At 44.6% G+C, this 9,740-nt stretch overlaps 1 pseudogene across 1 annotated transcript; it reads left to right on the forward strand.

Moving 5' to 3' along the window:
* Positions 1 to 2,264: 2,264 nt before the first annotated feature.
* LOC311578413 (thymosin beta-10-like) lies at positions 2,265 to 2,694 on the forward strand (annotated as a pseudogene). Its single transcript has one exon. The product of its transcript is annotated as a thymosin beta-10-like (transcript).
* The last annotated feature ends 7,046 nt before the right edge of the window (positions 2,695 to 9,740 follow it).

A 9,740-nucleotide genomic window follows, 5' to 3' on the forward strand; every position in this document is an offset into this window, starting at 1 on the left:
GGCCTACTGTTCGATCTTATAGAGGCATTTTCTTTTCAACTGAAGCTCCCTCCTCTCACATGACTCTAGCTTGTGTCTAGGTGACATAAAACTAGCCAGCACATCACATTTCTACTGCACACTCTCCCTTCCCACAATGCATCTGGTTTTAATCCTATGCACGCCCAGTCTTGCATAGACATTTGATGGTAAATAGGAGATTCTTATTAAAAGTTCACTTGAGGACAGTTTTGCTTTATTGTACATGTAAACCAGTTTGGGCTATAGGATTTTTTTGGTGGGGGGGGGGGTACGTTTTTTATCCAGACGAGGAGAGTATAATCAAATGGAATCTAAGTCTGGTGGTTGTTAAGGGGAGGAGAAATGTATTCCATTGTTCAAGGAGGGATGTGCACGCAGCCTGATTCACATGGGAGTCCTATGTTAGTAGAAAGTTGCTAGGTTCACTGTTCACAGTAAGGCTTGTGCGTACATCATATTCAGGCAAGAGCTTCAGGCTGCCAAATGTATCAATATCAGAAAATGATTATGCGTATAGTCTAAACCAAGAGGAGTCCCAGATTACTAAACTATTCCCTATGCTTGCCTGCCTCACTTAAAAAAATATCAGTATTTTAAAGTACTTGATTATCCCTGGTTTAGAGAAAAGTGCCAAGCAATTCAAGTCTCCCCTAGGAAATCCAGATGGTCTTTGTTTATTTGTTGTTACCTTTTTTTCTTTCACACTTTATTATTTTATCTGTACACTTCGGCAATTTCAGGTAACTGGAGTGGATCCAATAGTATCTCCAGAAAGCCACGTCTTGAGATAAAATAATCTTTACTCTGGAAGATCCTACATCCTCCTCTGAAGAGGGGTAAAGAGAGAGGAAGAAGGTGGTGTGAGGGTGGAGGCAGGAGGTGGAATTAGGTGGCCACAAGGTCGTGAACGCGCAGATGTGCCACCGCTGCCGCTGCCGCCGCCACCAAACAGTAGCAGAGAAACTCCAAGTGAGCTTTCTTCGTAGCTTCCGGAAGGAATCAACCTCACCAGCACCCTGGGTTTGGAGTTTTAGTTTGAGAATGTCAAGAGAATACACACATTCTAGTTTATTCTCTCTCGCGCGCGCGCACGGGCGCGCGCGTTTGTGTGTGTGTGTGTGTGTGTGTGTGTGTGTGTGAGCACATGCTCCATGCATGCAAGTGGAGGTCAGAAGACACCATCGTGGAATGGAGTCGGCTCTTTCCTTCCGTCTTTACACGGAGCTCGAGTGGCCAGGTTCAGGGTTCAAGCACCGTGTATCCGCCGAGCCGTCTCAGTGGCCCATTTCTGCTCTTTTAAATGGCCAAGTTTGAAGCAAATTATTACGACAATCTCAAGAAACTAAAAGAGCAAAATGAAAGCTATCTAAGAGAGTGAGGATCATGTTTGTCAATAAGTGATACGCTAATTAAACAAGAAAGGCTGGGAAGAGTAGAAAGGCTTGCCGAGAAGAGGCTACTAGATTTGAAAATGGCTGCTGCTATCACTTTAACTCAAAATGGCTTTTCCTTGTTAATCCTGCTGTCTCTGCTGCCCTCTGTAACACGGACTCCACAGCATGTGTTGTCATCCTCACTGGGTGTTGAGGATCCTGTCTAGCACTCAGTCAAGGCTCTATGTTCCATGGGGCTGGGGAGATGGCTCAGCAGTTAACGTCTTCCGGAGAACCCAGGTTTGATTTAAACACATACCAAGGCTCACACCTGTCCATAACTCCAGTTCTTAGAGATCTGAGGCTGCCTTCTGACCCCCTGGGGTACCAGGCACGCACATGGTACACCAACATACACGTAGACAACCATTCATATGCATGCAAAAGAAAATGTATATATCCTAAAAGAATTCTCCTTGCCTCAGCCCGGTCACTGTAGTTAATCAACAGAGAGTGGCGGCTCCCAGTGTTGTATAGGGGCTGCCCTGGCTTCCTGACCTAATTAACTGTAATGTCTTTTTTCTTCTTCAAAGGGCCCAAGTTTCCATGATCAACTGCGCTGTCATCACATTGACGGACATTTATCACATGTGTGAAAGAGACGTGAAACCGGGCTGTGGGGAGGGGATGTGTTTGAGAGAGAAGCAGATTTCCTCACCTCAGGAATTAGGGTGCCAGGTGACCAGGGTCACACAAAAATTCCACCGAGTCATTGTAAGAATGGAATTCACAGACAACGAGAAAGGTCAATTTGAAAGAGTTTTGTTAAAAGAGAGAAAAGCAGGTCTCTTGCTGCAGCAATGCGAGTGGGAGCTTGGAGCGAGACTTCACGGGTTGTAAGAAAATGGCAGACAAGCCAGACATGGGGGGAATCGCCAGCTTTGATAAGGCCAAGCTGAAGAAAACTGAGACGCAGAAGAGCACCCTGCCGACCAAAGAGACCATTGAATAGGAAAAGAGGAGTGAAATTTCCTAAAAGCCTAGGAGGATTTCCCCCACCCCACCCCACCCTGTCATTTCCAAGACCCCCTCGTGATGCGGAGGAAGAGCCACCTGCAAGATGGACGCGAGCCACAAGCTGTACTGTGAACCCCGGGCATTCCGCGCTGATGCCACCGGCCCACGGTCTCTGAAGTGGGACCCCCCCCCCATTATAATCGGACTGCCAAATTTCACCGGTTTGCCCTGGGATATTATAGAAAATTATTTGTATGATTGATGAAAATAAAACACACCTCGTGGCAAAGAGAGAGAGAGAGAGAGGGAGAGGGAGAGAGAGAGAGAGAGAGAGCGAGCGCATGGGGGAGGATTTAATGACTTCATAAAGAAAGCTGAGCTGCAGAGGGGACCCAGTGGAGGTGTGTTTGTATGTTGGGGGCAGGCAGGTTCCGGGAAGCTACAGTGTTAGGGCTTTCTCCAGACCCTGTGGCAGAAACTAGACCAAGGCTGAGGTCAATTCTGCTGACATTGGCTAATTCTCTGAGCACGTCACAAGCCAAGGCCATTGGGAAGCCCCACACTCCGGGAGTGTTCCTCGGTCCAAGACGGGAGATAGTTGCCCGCTGCTCGTTCAAGTAGGGCCACGGTCACTCTTGAAGTCCTCTATTCATCTTTGGTCTGTTTGTTCGCTGTTGACCTTGACAGTTGGCAGTTCGCCCTGGCTGCTGTGGACCTTGACGCTGTTGTGGGCCTTGGACCTTGGGGGAGTTTTCTGCCAGTTTCTTATTCTGTGTTCTCTTTGTTCTCGTGTTTATATGGCAGCTTGCGGTTACACCTTGGTGGGAGCTATCTCAGCCACGGAGATAATGGTTGCCATGTTCCTTGGTTACCTCATGTCTAGCTCTGCTGGGCAATCTGGGAAGCCCTCCTTCCTGGAATAGGTGGAAACCTCTGTTTAGAAGCAGTCCTTACCCACAATGCTCAGCGATAGTCTGTTGCAATCAGCTGGCTGCATTAGAAGCAAGAATCTGTGACAGGCAACAGTGCGATGCCAATGTTTCTTGAGGAAGTAGGGTCCTGTGGAAGTTGAAGGCAGCCATCCTGCAGATCTGTGACTGTTGATCTCAGAGTTCTGCCTTCCTTTCTTACCTGGCCAGTGCTGCTCTCACAGAGCCAGCAGCAAACCATTTTATTTCCCAGCCTAAGTGTTTTCACTCTAACATTCCTTTAAACCCCAAACTCTGTTTCCACTGGAAGGAAAGCTTCCGCCTCTTGGTGACTTTGCTTTCTGATAGTTTCAGTCACTGCACACAGTCACACTCTGAAAATACAAATGGAAGATTCCAGAGTGACAGTTGATAAGTCTTAAATTGTGATCAAGGCTGGATACAGGCATGAGATGCTCTGAGAAGCCAAACTTTTGTTACAAAAATAGTGTTATCATTCTTTGGCAAATCTTACTGTTACTGGTAACTTTATAGTATGGCTAGCTATCAAATTAAGCTTAATTATAACTATATCTTTAGGAAAAATCTTACTATATGTTTTATCGCCACTGAGGGTGGTGGTAGAATGCATCCCCTGATGATAAAGGAAGAGGGGGGGGAAGACAGTTTACTGACTGGGTCTATTATTTGACCCAATCTCTTTCTTGCTTACTGTTTTTAACTATAAATTCTATACATGTATTAATACAAAATGATAACTTTTTTCTGTTTTTCTAGTTGTTAGTATTTTTTTTCTTTCTTTCCTTTTCTGTTTTTTGAGATAGAATTTCTTTCTGACAGCCTGGCTGACCTGTATCTCACTCTGTAGGCCAGGCTGGGCTTGAACTCACAGAGATCTGCCTGTCTCTTTGCCTGCTGAGTGCTGGGATTAAAGGTCTGGGCTACCACCACCTGGGCTTGCTTTTTTCTTTTTTTCTTCCTTCCATTCTTTGTTTTTCTTTTTTTTAAGATAGGATCTCACGTAGCCCAAGATGCCTTTGAACTCACTATGTAGCAGAGGCTGCTCTCAAACTCCCAGTCCTGTTCCCTCTACCTCCCAGAAACTGGGATTACAGACCATATCCAGCTAAAAGTGGCTAAATGAAGGATGGAAAATTGTAGCAATTTTGTCCAAGAGAAAAGACAAAGGTATCAGCACATAAAAGGGCATGGCTATTAAGGGTTGTAAAAATTACAGAATAACAAAAAACAATGGTAACAACAATTTTAAAAGCATGGGTGAAATAGATATTTTAAGAAAAAAAATAAGTAACAATACCGGATCAAGAAAGATATTTTTAAAATGTGAAAATACCGATATCTGTTACTGATAGACGGAATGCTAAACGTCCCCTCCCACACAGGCGTCAAACTCAGACATTTTTATTAGTGAATCAAAGATCATCTTTATTTTTCATAAGCTGTCATAAAAAAAGGAGAGGAAAGTTTAATTTGTTTTTACGTATTATATAATTTTGATAGCCAAATGAGATAAAATAGCAGATGCATTACACTTCAGCTGACTGTTTATAAAATGTGTGCAAATCTTGGGGATGGGGTGATGGCTCTCAGTACGGTGCTTGGTATGTAGGCTTGGGGACCAGAGTTTGACCCTCAGCTCTTCCGTTTAAAAGCAGGATGTGGGGGTACACTATAGTCCCAGCACTGGGGAGGCAGCGGTCGGAGGATCCTTGGGTTTTGTTAGCCGGTCAATCTAACTAAGTCGGCAAGCTTCAGGTCCAGGTCTATCTCAAAACCTAAGGTGAAGGGTTGGGTAGATGGCGCAGGAGGTGAAATAGTGCTTGCTGTGCAAGTGTGCAGACCAGAGTCCTGCTCCTGGGAACCCACGTAAAGCCGGCTGGGTGTAGCAGCCTTCCTCTAATCCCATTGTGTGCTGAGATGCAGACTGTGAATCCTGGAGCAAGCAGTCAAGCCAAGACTAGCCTAGCCATCCAACTCTGGGCTCAGTAACAGAACCTGCCGCAAATACATAAGGTGAAGAACAACAGAGCAAGAAACCTGGTACCAGCCTCAGGCCTCCACATGCGTTTGCACACATGTGCATGTGCACCCACAGACATACACACTCATGCATGCCACATATACGTGCAAAAATAAAGATGGACAGCAATTGAGGAGGCCTGGCCACAACATGAAAGCATACACACACACACACACACACACACACACACACACACACACACACACGCCCGAAAATATTTGCTAATCAAATTGAGTAATATACAAAAATGCTAGTAAATGATTCAGCACTAGAAATGCATGGATGTAAAACTCCTAATAATAATGTAAGGAGAAAATGTATCTGTTAATCTTGCATATGCAAGAAAAAAATCATCACATTCTGCACTGGTGAGTTTCAAGAAAAAATATAAAGTCTACCGATGATTAAAGAACAAGTTCTAATAAATATTTAATAGGTAATGACAATTTTATGAAAACTTCTAGGCCATAGAAAAAGAAGGGACATTTCCCAGTCTACTAAAAAAGTTTAACACAAGAGCAAATAGCAGAATGAGACCAAACAATGGAAAATAGAGAGTTGACAGACCAAATCCACTCATAAGCATAGATGCAAGGACACTAGATAAACTATGCAATGTGTAGTTTACTCACTGAATATATAGCAGATAGTTTAACCTTGTGCCCAAGACGTCTGGCCCCTTTTGTCTTTGGCTCTGGGCAGTGATGTAGCCCTGGGTGCATCAGGCTTGATAGGAGTGTCCCTACCTGGATCTAACAGCATGGTGCGAGGTGGGATGCTCGTACACCCAGAGAAAGAGAATAACACTTAGTGTGAGGGTCCTTGGGTCCCTGCTGGAGGGGCTGGAGACCAGACAGCAACATCAGCCACATGGACAGTCAGCTATTCCCACATCACGGAGCTGCACACAGGACAAGGAAGCCCCTCAGTGGCAGCCTGTGTTGATGATGATATGTTGATTCTGAGCTAGTGTGTCTGTAGGAAGCAGGCAAACAGCAGCTTCACCTTTGGCTTCCTGGACTCTGCCCTGTGCATTTCGGTCCTTGATTTTACTCTGTGTCTTTCCCTCTAGTAATCTCTAAATGGGCTTAAACAACTCCTAGTGACTTCTACGAGTCCTCCTCACAAACTAAACCCCAGGTGTTTGTGGGAAGACCCTCCGCTTGCACTATCAGAGGTGAAGGTGGTCTTGTGTGGCCCGCTTTCCTTCAGACCATGCACGCATCCACTAACACCGTGACGGAGAACAACCCTGTGGTTACCTGAAGAAATGTTGTGAAACACTGTCCCCAGGGTAGAGAATTCTCACAGTCTTCAAACTGGGCAGTTCTGATCCCCTGCCCAAAATACTCGCAAGACCAGGCCTCTTAACATCCTCTTATGGAGGGGGTGAGAAAAAAGAAAAGCCAACAACAGAGGGGCCCGCTGGCTGATGACCGCAGGGCAAACACAGGGAGATTTGAGTCAAGCTAGAGGCCCCAGGGAAAAGCTGACCAGAGCCAACTGCAGACATTTAATACGAGGAAGATGTTATTCTCACGAATTGGGCAGAACTCGTAAAATCTCAGATTTTAAAGTTGATATGAAAGAGCGAAGCTGGGCATGGTGGCACACATCTCTAATCCCAGCACTCGGGAGGCAGAGGCAGGTGGATCTCTGTGAGTTCGAGGCCAGCCTGGTCTACAAAGTGAGTCCAGGACAGCCAAGGTTACACAGAGAAACCCTGTCTTGAAAACAAAACAAAACAAAACAAAACAAAAAACAAAAAAGAAAGAAAGAAAGAAAGAAAGAAAGAAAGAAAGAGTGAAGCGTCAGTAATCACTTGGGTTTTCCAGAGGAAAAACTGAGATTTTGTACAATTTTGTATCAAGGCTATAGTCATAACAAGTCTCCGGCTGAGGCTTTGTCAGAGGATAAAGTGCTTGCCACGAAAACATGCGGATCAGAGTTCGGATCCCCAGGACCCATGAAAAGGCCAGGAAGGCATGAAGGACTCAAGGCGGAGGCAGGAAATCCCGGAAGCAAGCTAACCCGTCTGGAGTTGGAGAGCTCAGGCTTCAAAAAGCAAAGTGGAGAGCGACAGTGGAAGAAACCTGTCATGCGGGCATTCGGATGTGCATGCATGCTTACACACATGTTCACATACGCATGTTCACACAAATACACAGGCAAAAGACCAAACTGTGTCTTGTAGCACATGGGCTTATCAATGGCGCACAACAGAGAGCTTAGGGATAGACTGATCAATAGATTGGCAGTAGTCAGTGCTAAGGAAAGACTATCCAAAGGAGAAACGAGAAGTCATTGACGCAAACCCTTGGCTCAGAAGCCGGTTAGCAAGAGTAGACATATTGATGCGCTCTGGGGTTGATTGAGAGACCCTGCTTTGATGAATAAAGTGGTAAAACAATCAAAGTTGACCCCAATATAACCTCTGGCCTCCAAATGTACATGCACGCCCATATACATGTGTCCATGCACACGGATATACACAGACATGCCACAAACACAGAAGATGGAAAAAGGAAAAAAACTGATTCTTTAATCTTTAAAAATGGGCAATGGTGCTTTTTTTTTCACGTTTAAAATACATTTGCAAAAGATAGGTAAAAAATAAATCAAGATCCAGGGATTGGAGAGACGACCTTGGCTGCTTTTGCAGAGGATCTGGTTGAGTTCTCGGCACATAATGATAGTTTATTAACTATCAGTTCCAGGGGCTCTGAAGCCCTTGTCTGGTGGTGGGTAGGCACCAAGTGCACACAGTGCATCAGAAACACTCATATTCATAAAATAAAAGTCGATAAGTCAGCCAAACATGGTGGCACACACCTTAAGTCCAACACTTGGAAGGCAGAGGCAGGTAGGCCTCTGAGTTGGAGGCCCTCCTTGTCTACAGAGTGAGTGTCAGGACAGTCAGGGCTACACAGAGAAACCTTGTCCAAAACCAAACCAAACCAAACCAAACCAACCAAACCAACAAACAAACAAAACCACAAACCAACCAAACCAACCAACCAACCAACAAACAAAACCAAAAATAAGAAAGGCAATAAATCTTTAAAATAATATCAGAACAATAGTGAACAATTCTAACTTGCCATCCAGGTTAAGAAACAGGACACTGTAACGAGACTCTTTATGGATGTCCTTCCCTCACTAGTATTATGGTCTCTTTCCAGAGTCTCTCCTCCCCCTTTATTAATGATTTCTGTTTTTCTGGTTTGTTTTTGTTTTTTTTTTTTGCTATCACATCTTTGTGACTAATGCTATCTTGTTTAACTTGGCTCAGGCAAGCTCAATGTTAAGAGAACTGCACCACGGCTCACATCACTGTGTTGCTTCTCTTCTGTGGGTGGCGGTGTTGATGGCTCATTTCCGACCTCTGTTTCCAAAGTACATTTCATTACGAGAATCAGCCACTATTTGGTGGCCTGTTTCTAATGCTAATGGACCTTCTGGTGTTGGGTTATTTCCTGATCTCTAGCATTTGGTACTTTAACCAGGACCACGTTTCGCCATTCTGAGAGCTGAGAAATGGTATCCCAATTTGTAGGCTGCTGATTACAATGTAAACATTAGAGTGTAATCTTGAAGTGTTTTTCAAATGTTTATGGAGCATCTGTGTCCTTCTCTCACATGCCTGTTTGTGTCTTCTGTTAAATGAAAGTAATACTTGGCTCTTACACACTTGGCAATGGTCAAAGTAAAGTACATCCTTTAACATCTTAGGGCATAAAGCATGGGTGAGTCACAGCTCAGTTTTCATATGAAGAAAGACCAGCCACAGATTCTCTGTGACTTATCATTAGAGTCCATTCTTTGTATGGCATGAAGGAAGGTTTGCAGATGTCTTACTTCTGCTCATATGAGCAGAGAGAGAATCAGCCTTAATTTCTCTGTATATCCCGCACACCTTATACAGTTATAATGTTAAAATTGTATAAGGCTTGTGAGAAATTATGTCTTCAGAACAAAAGAACCAGACACTGACGCTGTACCAGACCTGATAGGATTCATTCATCTCAACATGCTGCACGCTGACATCCTGCATCCTCCTTGCTCCAGCCCCAGGCGCTTCAGCTGCGGTTACCCATCAAAACAGGACAGCTTCCAGGACAGCATTGTAGAAAGCTTCTGATCCCAATTGGTCCAGCATTTCAGTCTGTGCCACCCCGGACTCCTATTAAGCCTGGGATCTCTCAACATTTAGAAACTGGACCACAAATGCAATCCCTGGTTTGCTTAATCATTTTCCCCATTTTTGGGGGGTCCCTTCAAAGGTATTATTTGCCCCAAATCAGCATGAAGAAACCTTAAGAGAACGACATCTCATTTCCTTTAAGGGGGGGTTTGGTA

This window comes from Acomys minous (genome assembly GCF_964271855.1).
Source record: "Acomys minous genome assembly, chromosome: 12".
NCBI lineage: Eukaryota > Metazoa > Chordata > Mammalia > Rodentia > Muridae > Acomys > Acomys minous.